Consider the following 12,500-nt stretch of genomic DNA (forward strand, 5'->3'; position numbering starts at 1 on the left):
ACGCCGCGTCGGAGGTGCCGACGAAGACCGCACCGGCAAAGCGACGACGACACGTCCGCAAGGCAGCCTCACCCCTTTTCGAGGAGGACGGAGACGTTGCGACGAACGGATTGGAGCCGCCCGCCGCCACCCCGACCCCGGAGCGAAGCACCCCGCAGAAAAGCCGCTTGAACCGCCGCCGCCAGAAAGACGACCCGCCGACGGTCCCCCGCCGTTTTTGGTCGACGCCACACTCCTGCCGCCCGACGGCGGACTCCCACCCGTATCGCTCTCCGACCCGCAACACACGCTCGCTTGACCGCGACCGCTCGACCGGAACACGCCGCCGCACAACGGACCGCCGCGGCCCCTATGCCTTCGCCGCAAAGCGCGAACGGAGCGAACGCTACAGCCCCGTACCGGTTCCTCGCTTCGCGCGGGCACGGCCCGACCGACCCGGTCCTCGGAGCCAATCCTTCTTCCGAAGGTACGGATCCATTTTGCCGACTTCCCTTACCTACATTGATGCCATCGACGAGAGGCTGTACACCTTGGAGACCTGCTGCGGATGGTGGGTACGGACCGACTCGAGAGCTGCGAAAACCGGACCCGGATTTTCCAGGGCCGCCGAAAGCGCACCGGACGCCGCCCGAGCCGCGGCGCTCTACAGGTACCTTTTCCGTATCTCCGGACGAGCCGATTCCACGGACATGGTCCTTTACGAAGAAGAGAGAACTCTTCCCGGGGCTCCCGGCGACGTCTCCGGGCTCGCTTGCGTCACCGCGGTTTCGCCCGGGAAGCGACGGGCGCCGCCGACATCGCTGCCGACAGCGTCGCCACCCCCGGGCCCTCTCCGAGTCCGGGTTCGGGAATATTAACCCGATTCCCTTTCGACGGGAGGCCGGCCGCTTTTTTTTTGTTTGGGCTTTTGATTCGATTCGATTCGATTCGCTTTCCTTTCACTTTCATAACGGATCCGGCGCCTTTCGGGAAGACTTTCGCCCGCGTCTTAGGACCGACTGACCCGTGCTCGACCGCCGTTGGCACGGAACCCTTCTCCACTTCGGTCTTCGAAGGTCTCGTTCGAATATTTGCTACTACCACCGAGATCTGCACCCGCGGTCGGCTCCACCCGGGCTCGCGCCCTAGGCTTCCGTGCTCGCCGCGGCGCCCTCCTACTCGTCGCGGCATCGTTTCGGCGCGAAAGTTCATCGCTCCTCGCCGCGACGGTCCGGCATCGGTCCGTCGCTCCAGCGCCATCCATTTTCGGGGCCGGTCGATTCGGCAGGTGAGTTGTTACACACTCCTTAGCGGATTCCGACTTCCGTGGCCACCGTCCTGCTGTCTATATCGACCGACACCCTTTCGGGGATCTCATGGGCGTCGCGTTAGGCACCTTAGCCGGACGTTTGGTTCATCCCACAGCGCCAGTTCTGCTTACCAAAAGTGGCCCACTTGGCACTCGCATTCGAGGTGACCAACCGCCCAGCGAAGCGTGCTGGCGGCGGCGGCCGGATGGGTCGGCTCCGTCGTTCGGGAGAGTCGGCCCGTTCCACCCGTTCCGAGTTCGAGAGTAGGTCGAGGCCGTGAACGGCCCCGGGGCCTCCAATCGTTCGCTTTACCGGATGGAATTGCGACGATCGAGCGCCAGCTATCCTGAGGGAAACTTCGGAGGGAACCAGCTACTAGACGGCTCGATTGGTCTTTCGCCCCTACACCCGGTTCCGACGATCGATTTGCACGTCAGAGGCGCTTCGGACTTCCACCAGAGTTTCCTCTGGCTTCATCCCGACCGGGCGTGGATCGCCATCTTTCGGGTCCCTGGTCGCTCGCTACGCCAGAGTCGGCCGAGTCGTACTCGGAAAAAGGGGAAACCGACCCGGGGGTGATGCGCCCGCGCGCAGCGCCTAAACTCGACGACAAAATAGGACTAGTTCAAGCCGCGGGATCTCACCGATGGGCGGAAGGAGGATATGGAAGCTGGCGCCCGGCAATTCCCCTTTTTGGAAGATGCGCCGGTCCCCTCTCGGGGAGGAGGGAAAAACAACCGCACGTCAGCCACGAGCCTTCCCTCTCCTATCTCTCTCGGGAAGAGAGAAAAAAGGAAAAGTTGCGGGCACCGCAGCAGCGACGGCGGAAGGCCGAAAACACGCCGCGCCGGCGGGATCGGGCACGGCTCGGAGGCGGGTGAGGCGAGGAGAAGACGACGGCACGAGACCGACGACACCCCCCGACGACCCCCGGACGACTTTGCCACGACACCTCTCCCGATCGACGCCCTCCTACACGCTCTCTCGCTTTCGCTTCGCCTTCGGGGTTAGTCAGAGGTGGCCCCTACGACTCGCGAACGGCCAGGACTCCTCGGTCCGTGTTTCAAGACGGGTCGGGTGGGTTGCCGATGCACGTCGCTGACCCGGGGTGGCGGGCGGCTCGAGTAAAAAAGCGTCGCCGAGCGACCTCTCCGGAAACGGAAACGGGCGCGGGCGGGGTTGCCCCCGACAAGAACCCGAAACGTCGGCGAGGTGCGTGACGGCGAGGCCGCGCCAGTCCTATCCCGCCTCTCATCGCGCACGCGCCCGAGACGGTGGGGCGCCTAAGGAGCGACACACAGAGTGCGTCGCCCGCACGCGACTTCCGGCGGGATCAAAACGGACCGGCTCGCCACGTGTAACGGATCGTGTCAGATTTCCTCCGTTCCCGGCAGAAAGGGGCAGTTACGTTCGCGGGCCCGACGGCCGGTGGCCCCCGACTTCACAAGGTGGGAAGACGGGGGTTTTCAGGGTGATGAAACGCCTGCCGCCTACGGAGAAAAAACCCGCGTGTTCGACCTGCACGCCGGGAACGGGTCGCGACGACGGACCGGAGGGGAAGTGCGTCCGGTGCCGGCCGCGCGGAGGTCGCGCCGAAGCGCCCGCGCCATGATTACGCCGAGCGATGAGAAGGGGACGGGTGCAGCGGAGTCGCGCGCGGAGGGAGCAGGAGGAAAGAAGAAGCGGCGGCGACGGATGCGGCGGGTTAGGGCCCGGCGGCAGCAGCGATCGAGAGGACGAGTCCCCTCCGTCGCAGCCAACCGACGCAGCCACCTACCGACGCCGCGGTCGTCACCACGTTTCCCTTCCCGCTATCCACGCGGCCCGTCTCCTTCGTCGGCGACGCGGGCACAAAAGCTGGCCCGCGGAGAACGAGTTCCCCGCGGACACGACGAACGACGACCTGTGCCGCGACGGCCTCTCTTTCAAGAACACACATCGAGTTTGGGCTCGAGCCTAGGCAGCACCGGACTGAGTCCCCCCGCGATCGCGGTGAGCGGTCCCACCCGTTTACCCCTGGGCGGTTTCACGTTCTCTTGAACTCTCTCTCCAAAGTTCTTTTCAACTTTCCCTCACGGTACTTGTCGACTATCGGACTCGTCCCGGTATTTAGCCTTGGATGGAGCTTACCACCCGATTTGGGCTGCGTTCCCAAGCAACCCGACTCTCGGATCGAAGGCCGTCGCTCGCCGTCCGCACCGAATGGGCCTGGCACCCGCCGCGGGCGGCCCCGATCGAGGGAACTCCGAACTATGCGAGACGAAAACGAACGGCTGCCTTCGACCCATGCGCCACACGTCCCGAAGCCTTTAACTTGCGACGGGATTCGGCGTTGGGCTTCTCCCGGTTCACTCGCCGTTACTAAGGGAATCCCGGTTGGTTTCTTTTCCTCCGCTTAGCGATATGCTTAAGTTCAGCGGGTCGTCTCGTCCGAGCCGAGGGCGGCGGTTTTTAGTAGAGTGTGGTGTTTGGAGGAGAGGAATCTCGATCGGTACCCTCCGTGTGACGACGGCTGGCCGATATAGCGCCCGTCCGACCGAAAATGAAGAAGCCAACAATTAAAAAAAAAGCGTGGGTCCTCCCCATCCGACGTTGCCTACGACGCGGCCACCTTTTTACGGTGCGACGGCCGTGCTCGTCGCGCTGCTCGAGGCGTCGCTGAGAGACACCTTCATGAGGCAGAGAGCGAGACGAGCAGGCGGCGCTTACGTCGGCAGTCGGTTAGGTCGGTGCTTTTTTTTTTGTTTTGTTCTCCCTTCGGCTGCTTTCGGACAGACTCCTCCTGCTCCTCCTCCACAGTGTTTCTTCACGCGGTCGAAAAGGGAAAAGACTCCGCGGTCTGCCAGCGGGAGACGAAGGAGGAGGCCGGAGAGGGTTTTAAAAAAAAAAAAGACATTGAAAGGAGTCAATTCTTTTTTTATTTTTCTTCCCCCTCGTCACTCGCTCCTGCGACGTCCCGGTTACCACCGTGCCGAGGACCGGGCGGGCACGGGGACGGCAAGATGTCGTTTCGTTAACGGAGAAAGACATGTAACGTTCCGCCTCTCGACCGGACGTGGCCCCGAGACAAGGGATCTCGGGGCCGCAATGTGCGTTCGAGGTGTCGATGTTCACTGAGTCCTGCAATTCGCATCAGTTCTCGCGGCTGGCCGCGCTCTTCATCGACGGACGAGCCGAGTGATCCCCCGTCCAGGGTTCAGCACTTGGGTTTTTTATATTAGTTTTTGTTTATATAGATTTAGTAGTGTGCGAGGAGGTCTGTGCGAGGAGGCGTGACGGCATTGCAATGTCGCGAGTAGTTTGTTTTTAGCTAGCGGCGGTGGCACAGCGGCTGCAAAAAAAACAAAAAACGATAAAGCGGCGACAAGGCAAAGAAGAAGCGGCCATCACTTGCGGTGGGCGAAAAAACAAACAGGTGGTAAGACGCGGAAGCAAGCAAGAAGAGCTGGGGCTTTAAAAACCTCCGCGTCACCACAAATCTATCTCTCGCTCCGCCTTTTATAGGTTTGTTTGCGCGCATTCGAGGCGTTGACGCCGACAGACAGAGGAGGTAGGCCGGAAAACAACAAACCAGTCTCGAACGGGAAAACGGTAATGATCCTTCCGCAGGTTCACCTACGGAAACCTTGTTACGACTTTTACTTCCTCTAAACGATCGGGTTCGGTCGTCTTCCTCCAGGCATCGAACGCCGAGGCGTAGATGCACGAGTGTCGTGACGGACACGTCGCGCACTGCCCGGCGGCGTCGTCGGCCAGATCCGAGGACCTCACCGGACCGTTCGATCGGTAGTAGCGACGGGCGGTGTGTACAAAGGGCAGGGACGTGATCGACGCGGGCTGTTGACCCGCGCCTACCGGGAATTCCTCGTTCACGGGGTTGGTTACAGGCCCCGATCCCTATCACGGGAGGTGGTTCAGAGGTTTCCCAACCCTCTCGGGCCGGGGCGAAGTCCCCGCTGATACCTCCAGTGTAGCGCGCGTGCGGCCCCGGACATCTAAGGGCATCACAGACCTGTTATCGCTCCGCCTCGTGTGGCTTTCTGCCACCCGTCCCTCTAAGAAGTGCGTGAGAAAACCGACCCGGACCCGAGCGCCACGGAGGACGCCGAGCCCGCCGTAAAAATCACTGACATCGGCGCACTAGTTAGCAGGCCGGAGTCTCGTTCGTTATCGGAATCAACCAGACGGATCGCTCCACCAACTAAGAACGGCCATGCACCACCACCCACCGAATCGAGAAAGAGCTATCGATCTGTCAATCCTACCGGTGTCCGGACCGGGTGAGTTTTCCCGTGTTGAGTCAAATTAAGCCGCAGGCTCCACTCCTGGTGGTGCCCCTGTCCGTCAATTCCTTTAAGTTTCAGCTTTGCAACCATACTCCCCCCGGAACCGAACTCTGGTTTCCCGCAGGCTACCCGCCGGGTCATGGAAGCGAACGCCGGCGGATCGCCGGTCGGCATCGTTTACGGTCGGAACTACGACGGTATCTGATCGTCTTCGAACCTCCGACTTTCGCTCTTGATCGAGGAAAACGTGCTTGCCACACGCCATCGCTGCAGTTCGTCTTGCGACGATCCAAGAATTTCACCTCTAACGTCGCAATACGAGTGGCCCCGACCGCTCCCTTCGATCATTGCCTCGCCGTAGACGGAGACCGACAGACGTAGACGAGGCCCTCTTCCATCATTCCATGCTTATCGTATGCAAGCTTGAACAGCCCGCTCTGAGCACTCTAATTTTTTCAAAGTGAACGTACCGGCCGCCGCGGACACTCGGTTAAGAGCACCCTTGGAGGAGAAACCGCCGACCGCAACACGCGCGCAGACAAGACACGAAGCAGGGACTCGGAGCGGACCGGGGGGTTCAAAAAAAAAGAGGAACGCGCGGAAAGGGAGAGGGAGAGAAGGCGGGGGTCAGAGTGCGGGGATGCGAATGAACACACCCAAACACACACACGTAGCACCCCCCCGTTAGACTACTCCCGGAACCGAACCGACGACCACTTGTTTTTTTTTTCCCGGATCCCGATCACGACCTCCTCGTCCACCTCGCCGGCAGGACCGCGTGGCGGGTATGCTAGCGGTTGACCCCGGCGGAAAGGGCAGGGAATGCGAACGGACGACCAAAGTCAACGACGGACGATGGCGCCGCGCCCCCGGGGCCGCTTGCGCGACCACGAACCCGAGTTCGGACTACGAGCTTTTTAACCGCAACAACTTTAATATACGCTACCGGAGCTGGAATTACCGCGGCTGCTGGCACCAGACTTGCCCTCCGGTTGGTCCTCGTTAACGGATTTGAAGTGTACTCATTCCGATCGCGGTGGCCTCGACAGAGTCCCGCGTCGTTATTTTTCGTCACTACCTCCCCGTGCACTACCTCCCCGTGCCGGGAGTGGGTAATTTGCGCGCCTGCTGCCTTCCTTGGATGTGGTAGCCGTTTCGCATGCTCCCTCTCCGGAATCGAACCCCGATTCCCCGTTACCCGTAGTAACCACGGTAGGCACTTAACCGACCGTCGACAGTTGATAGGGCGGGACCCTCGAGAGACCCGTCGCCGGGCGTGAAAGCTCGTGCGATCGACCAGTGAGTTATCCAGAGTCACCAAAGCGGAGCGCGCCGCCCTATGAGCCCCGCCACCGAACGGACCCGCGAGCGGGAACGCCGACGACGGGAGGACGGAATGACGCGCATCGGTCTCAGTCTAATATGTAGCGCCGCGACCCGGAACGGCCGACGCGGGTGCCAGCGCGCGAGGCGTGGCGACGACGGCGCGCCGACCGATCGCGGCCCTGTGTCACATGTATTAGCTCTAGAATTGCCACAGTTATCCATCGCCTCCGAGGAGGAATACGGTCCCGAGGATTAGGTCCGGTTCCTGAGCCATTCGCGGTTTCGCCCGTTCTAATGCGTGGCGTGAACTTACACTTGCATGGCTTAAGCTTTGAGACAAGCATATGACTACTGGCAGGATCAACCAGGTATCGTTGGAATTTGGGACTTTGTTTCGACAGAACGACAGACCGACCGACCGACCGACCGACATAAGACAGACAACTACAACGACGGGCACGTGTTTATTTGTTTTTCGAGGAGGTTCGCCGTCAGTAGAAGCGCGCTGCCCGCGCTGATGGCCTCTTTTTTGTTTCTCCCCTGACTTGGACCGAGACCGAGACTCAAAGAACGAAAGCGACCAACGTCGACAACAACAACGACAACGGCACCCTTGACAGCGATACATACGACAAACGACAAGCAGCACGACGGCAGTGCACACGGACATCGAGGGTCAAGGTGCAGACTGAACTCGCCGAGGTCGTCGTCATCGTGGTCGCCATCGATTCCGTCTCGTCGTCGTCGTCGTCAACGTCCACGTCACAGCCGGCCGAGAAGAGAGAACAGACGACAGCGTCGACAACAACAACATCGACAACGGCACCCTTGACAGCGATACATACGACAAACGACAAACAGCACGACGGCAGTGCACACGGACATCGGGAGGTCAAGGTGCAGACTGGAATCGTCGAGGTCGTCGTCATCGTGGTCGCCATCGATGCCGTTCTCGTCGTCGTCGTCGTCGTCTTCGTCGTCGTCGTCGTCATCAACGTACCAACCGACCGAGACGAGAGAGCAAGCAACAACGTCGACAACAACAACGACAACGGCACCCTTGACAGCGATACATACGACAAACGACAAACAGCACGACGGCAGTGCACACGGACATCGGAGGTCAAGGTGCAGACTGAACTCGTCGAGGTCGTCGTCATCGTGGTCGCCATCGATGCCGTCTCGTCGTCGTCGTCGTCTCCGTCGTCGTCGTCGTCGTCGCCAACGTCAACGTCAACATCACAGCCGTCATCGGGGAGGAGCTGGGACCAGGGCAGCGGCGGCGTAAATTTTCCCGTCACCTTCGTCGTCGCCTTCGTCGACCGACCGACCGACCGGCGTCGTGTTCGTGCTCGGAAAACCGAGGAGAGACAACGTGCACATGGCGCGTTCTCGCAAGCGGCTCCTCGGTCCGATTTTTTTGGGCGGCTTTTTCGAGCTTTTTTTTTTTCTCACCCTTTCGTCCGTGCGACGGCGAACGTTAGGGGAAAAAAAAAAAAAAAAAAAAACGACAACAACGCGGCGGACCGGGCGAACAACATCGTCGACACACACGACATTGACGACCGGTCCCCCTTTTCACAATCGCATCGAGATAAAAACGAACGAGTCCGATCGAGCACCGAGTCGCGAGCGGGAGGACTGTCGGTGCAAGTATCGATCACTGACGTGAGCGCTTCGCCGGACAGAGGATGGCTCATCCGGCAGCCGTGCAAATCGACGGTATGGGAAGAACGAACAAGAAGAGCAACGACTTGATCGGCGGCTTGGGAACTGCGGACGGTGAAAACGGGTTAATCGACTGCGACCACGACTGCTCGATCGATCTTCTTTGGCGCTAACAAAGGTGGAGGTGGCGCAAGAAGGGACTAGCGCTATCACCGTCCACGTATCAGAAGATGCGGCGGCAGACGTCGACGCTTATGCGTTGTCGGACGAGAAGTCGCTGCAGCACGTGTACCGCGAGCGGGACGTCCAAGGTTTTGCCAGACGGAAAGAAATCGGGTGTCAGCGAACGTTCACACGGCTGTGAGATCGGACGCTGACAGGAGTAGGAGGCGGCAGGCAGGCGGCGGTTACGGCGGCGGCGCCTGCTGCTGCTCATCCTCCTGTTTGCTGCGGCGACTTCCAGGACGGGAGAGCATCGAACAACGTACGTATGGTTACAAGGGGATCAGGATCTACATAGTGCATCCCCCGCGGCTATTTTTGTTTGTTTGTTCGCTCGTTCGTTAATTCGTTCGTTCGTTCGTTCGTTCGTTACAATGTACGTTTTTCCGTTCGACGGCGGCAGAGAGCGGCGGCGTTTCTCCCTAATCCGGAGGATTTATCGGTCGCACAGCGATGGGTCGTTCGGCCGATCATCGAAAGATTCGCAGGTAGTGGTTGAATGGCAGAACGGCAGCAACAACAGCGGCGGCTGAGAGCGGCGAACGCTGAGGCGGAAGCAGAAGCTGCAGCAAACGTATCGGCTAAACATGGTGGACATAGATATGGCTGACGACGCGGGTACCACGACGACTATGGAACCAGGAAAAGGAGCCGTTAGTTGTTCCAACATATCGTTCGACACGTCGAGCAGCCCTAGGTCCACGGAGAAGCACACACACGTACCACGTATTATAACCTAACGACGATGAGCGGGCGCACGGTTGGCAGGAACGAAGGCGGCGGATCAAAACAAGTTGGAGCGCGGGGCGACAGCGATAACGGTGACAGCCCTAGGCGGCGGAGATGCCACTTTCTGACGCCTTTGCGACAAGCCCGTAGAGACGTTCCGGACCACCACGAGGCAAAGAGTCGCTGCTCCGACGAACCGACACACCAAAGTGTGCTTCCTACCGAACATGTTTTATAAAACTTTCAAACTGGAAAACCCAGAAATGGTGTTGGTATTTGTCCAGACCCACCTCCGACACCTGAAAATGGTGGTCAAAAAAAACGTCGATTATACGAAGCGACATTTCTGGTCGGCGATTTTCCAGTTTTACGCCTACTGCCACATGGGGATGTCGGTAGGCGTCGCAAAGTGCCTTCTCGTAGGCTAGGCACACCAGGACTTTGTCATTTTTTTCCCCCTCGACATTCCTGGTCCGGTCTATTCCGATTTTACACCTACCGCCATGTGGGGGTGGCAGTAGGCGTCGAAAAGTGCCTTCTCGACCGCTAGCGACACCACTACTTTATCGAGCTCTGGAGGCCCGCACACCGACCCGGGGGCCGCGGAGTCGACCCCGGGGGCCCTCCGCCTCTCGCCGCCGCTCACTTGGACGCCTTCCGCAACCTGTGGTCCCGCTCGGGGCCGCCGGGAGCCTCGCCGACCTGACCGGTGTCGGTAGGCGTCTGGAAGCGCCCGGCCGACCTGGACGAGGTCCCCCTGGCCCCCGGGGGACACCCCTTAGTTGGATGGGGGTGCTGTCCCGGGCACACATGCAACCCGCGGCCGCCTACCGACAGCCCCCGTCGCTCGATCGCTACTCCTTTCCAACATATGTCGGAGAAGCCGGGCGGTTGTGAAACCCCAGAAATGGTGTTGGTATTCGTCCAGACCCACCTCCGACACCTGAAAATGGTGGTCAAAAAAAACGTCGATTATACGAAGCGACATTTCTGGTCGGCGATTTTCCAGTTTTGCGCCTACCGCCATGTGGGGGTGGCAGTAGGCGTCGAAAGTGCCTTCTCGACCGCTAGCGACACCACTACTTTATCGAGCTCTGGAGGCCCGCACACCGACCCGGGGGCCGCGGAGTCGACCCCGGGGGCCTCCGCCTCTCGCCGCCGCTCACTTGGACGCCTTCCGCAACCTGTGGTCCCGCTCGGGGCCGCCGGGAGCCTCGCCGACCTGACCGGTGTCGGTAGGCGTCTGGAAGCGCCCGGCCGACCTGGACGAGGTCCCCCTGGCCCCCGGGGGACACCCCTTAGTTGGATGGGGGTGCTGTCCCGGGCACACATGCAACCCGCGGCCGCCTACCGACAGCCCCCGTCGCTCGATCGCTACTCCTTTCCAACATATGTCGGAGAAGCCGGGCGGTTGTGAAACCCCAGAAATGGTGTTGGTATTCGTCCAGACCCACCTCCGACACCTGAAAATGGTGGTCAAAAAAAACGTCGATTATACGAAGCGACATTTCTGGTCGGCGATTTTCCAGTTTTGCGCCTACCGCCATGTGGGGGTGGCAGTAGGCGTCGAAAAGTGCCTTCTCGACCGCTAGCGACACCACTACTTTATCGAGCTCTGGAGGCCCGCACACCGACCCGGGGGCCGCGGAGTCGACCCCGGGGGCCTCCGCCTCTCGCCGCCGCTCACTTGGACGCCTTCCGCAACCTGTGGTCCCGCTCGGGGCCGCCGGGAGCCTCGCCGACCTGACCGGTGTCGGTAGGCGTCTGGAAGCGCCCGGCCGACCTGGACGAGGTCCCCCTGGCCCCCGGGGGACACCCCTTAGTTGGATGGGGGTGCTGTCCCGGGCACACATGCAACCCGCGGCCGCCTACCGACAGCCCCCGTCGCTCGATCGCTACTCCTTTCCAACATATGTCGGAGAAGCCGGGCGGTTGTGAAACCCCAGAAATGGTGTTGGTATTCGTCCAGACCCACCTCCGACACCTGAAAATGGTGGTCAAAAAAAACGTCGATTATACGAAGCGACATTTCTGGTCGGCGATTTTCCAGTTTTGCGCCTACCGCCATGTGGGGGTGGCAGTAGGCGTCGAAAAGTGCCTTCTCGACCGCTAGCGACACCACTACTTTATCGAGCTCTGGAGGCCCGCACACCGACCCGGGGGCCGCGGAGTCGACCCGGGGGCCTCCGCCTCTCGCCGCCGCTCACTTGGACGCCTTCCGCAACCTGTGGTCCCGCTCGGGGCCGCCGGGAGCCTCGCCGACCTGACCGGTGTCGGTAGGCGTCTGGAAGCGCCCGGCCGACCTGGACGAGGTCCCCCTGGCCCCCGGGGGACACCCCTTAGTTGGATGGGGGTGCTGTCCCGGGCACACATGCAACCCGCGGCCGCCTACCGACAGCCCCCGTCGCTCGATCGCTACTCCTTTCCAACATATGTCGGAGAAGCCGGGCGGTTGTGAAACCCCAGAAATGGTGTTGGTATTCGTCCAGACCCACCTCCGACACCTGAAAATGGTGGTCAAAAAAAACGTCGATTATACGAAGCGACATTTCTGGTCGGCGATTTTCCAGTTTTGCGCCTACCGCCATGTGGGGGTGGCAGTAGGCGTCGAAAAGTGCCTTCTCGACCGCTAGCGACACCACTACTTTATCGAGCTCTGGAGGCCCGCACACCGACCCGGGGGCCGCGGAGTCGACCCCGGGGGCCTCCGCCTCTCGCCGCCGCTCACTTGGACGCCTTCCGCAACCTGTGGTCCCGCTCGGGGCCGCCGGGAGCCTCGCCGACCTGACCGGTGTCGGTAGGCGTCTGGAAGCGCCCGGCCGACCTGGACGAGGTCCCCCTGGCCCCCGGGGACACCCCTTAGTTGGATGGGGGTGCTGTCCCGGGCACACATGCAACCCGCGGCCGCCTACCGACAGCCCCCGTCGCTCGATCGCTACTCCTTTCCAACATATGTCGGAGAAGCCGGGCGGTTGTGAAA

The 12,500-nt window shown here is 61.0% G+C and overlaps 2 non-coding genes and 1 pseudogene across 2 annotated transcripts in view; all 3 read right to left on the reverse strand.

Moving 5' to 3' along the window:
* Positions 1-3,733, reverse strand: part of LOC145273152 (large subunit ribosomal RNA) — a 5,724-nt gene extending 1,991 nt beyond the window's left edge. Inside the window, exon 1 of the ribosomal RNA XR_013866183.1 lies at positions 1-3,733. This exon is cut by the window's left edge and continues 1,991 nt beyond it. This is a non-coding gene — a ribosomal RNA (large subunit ribosomal RNA).
* Positions 3,734-4,328: 595 nt separating this feature from the next.
* LOC145273303 (5.8S ribosomal RNA) lies at positions 4,329-4,486 on the reverse strand. Its single transcript, XR_013866299.1, has one exon. It is a non-coding gene; the product is annotated as a 5.8S ribosomal RNA (ribosomal RNA).
* A 395-nt stretch (positions 4,487-4,881) lies between these two features.
* On the reverse strand, positions 4,882-7,272 carry LOC145273552 (small subunit ribosomal RNA; annotated as a pseudogene).
* Positions 7,273-12,500: the final 5,228 nt, after the last annotated feature.

Source organism: Euprymna scolopes, unplaced genomic scaffold (genome assembly GCF_053919585.1).
Source record: "Euprymna scolopes isolate OS-2025 unplaced genomic scaffold, ASM5391958v1 sca1, whole genome shotgun sequence".
Classification (NCBI taxonomy): Eukaryota; Metazoa; Mollusca; class Cephalopoda; order Sepiida; family Sepiolidae; genus Euprymna; species Euprymna scolopes.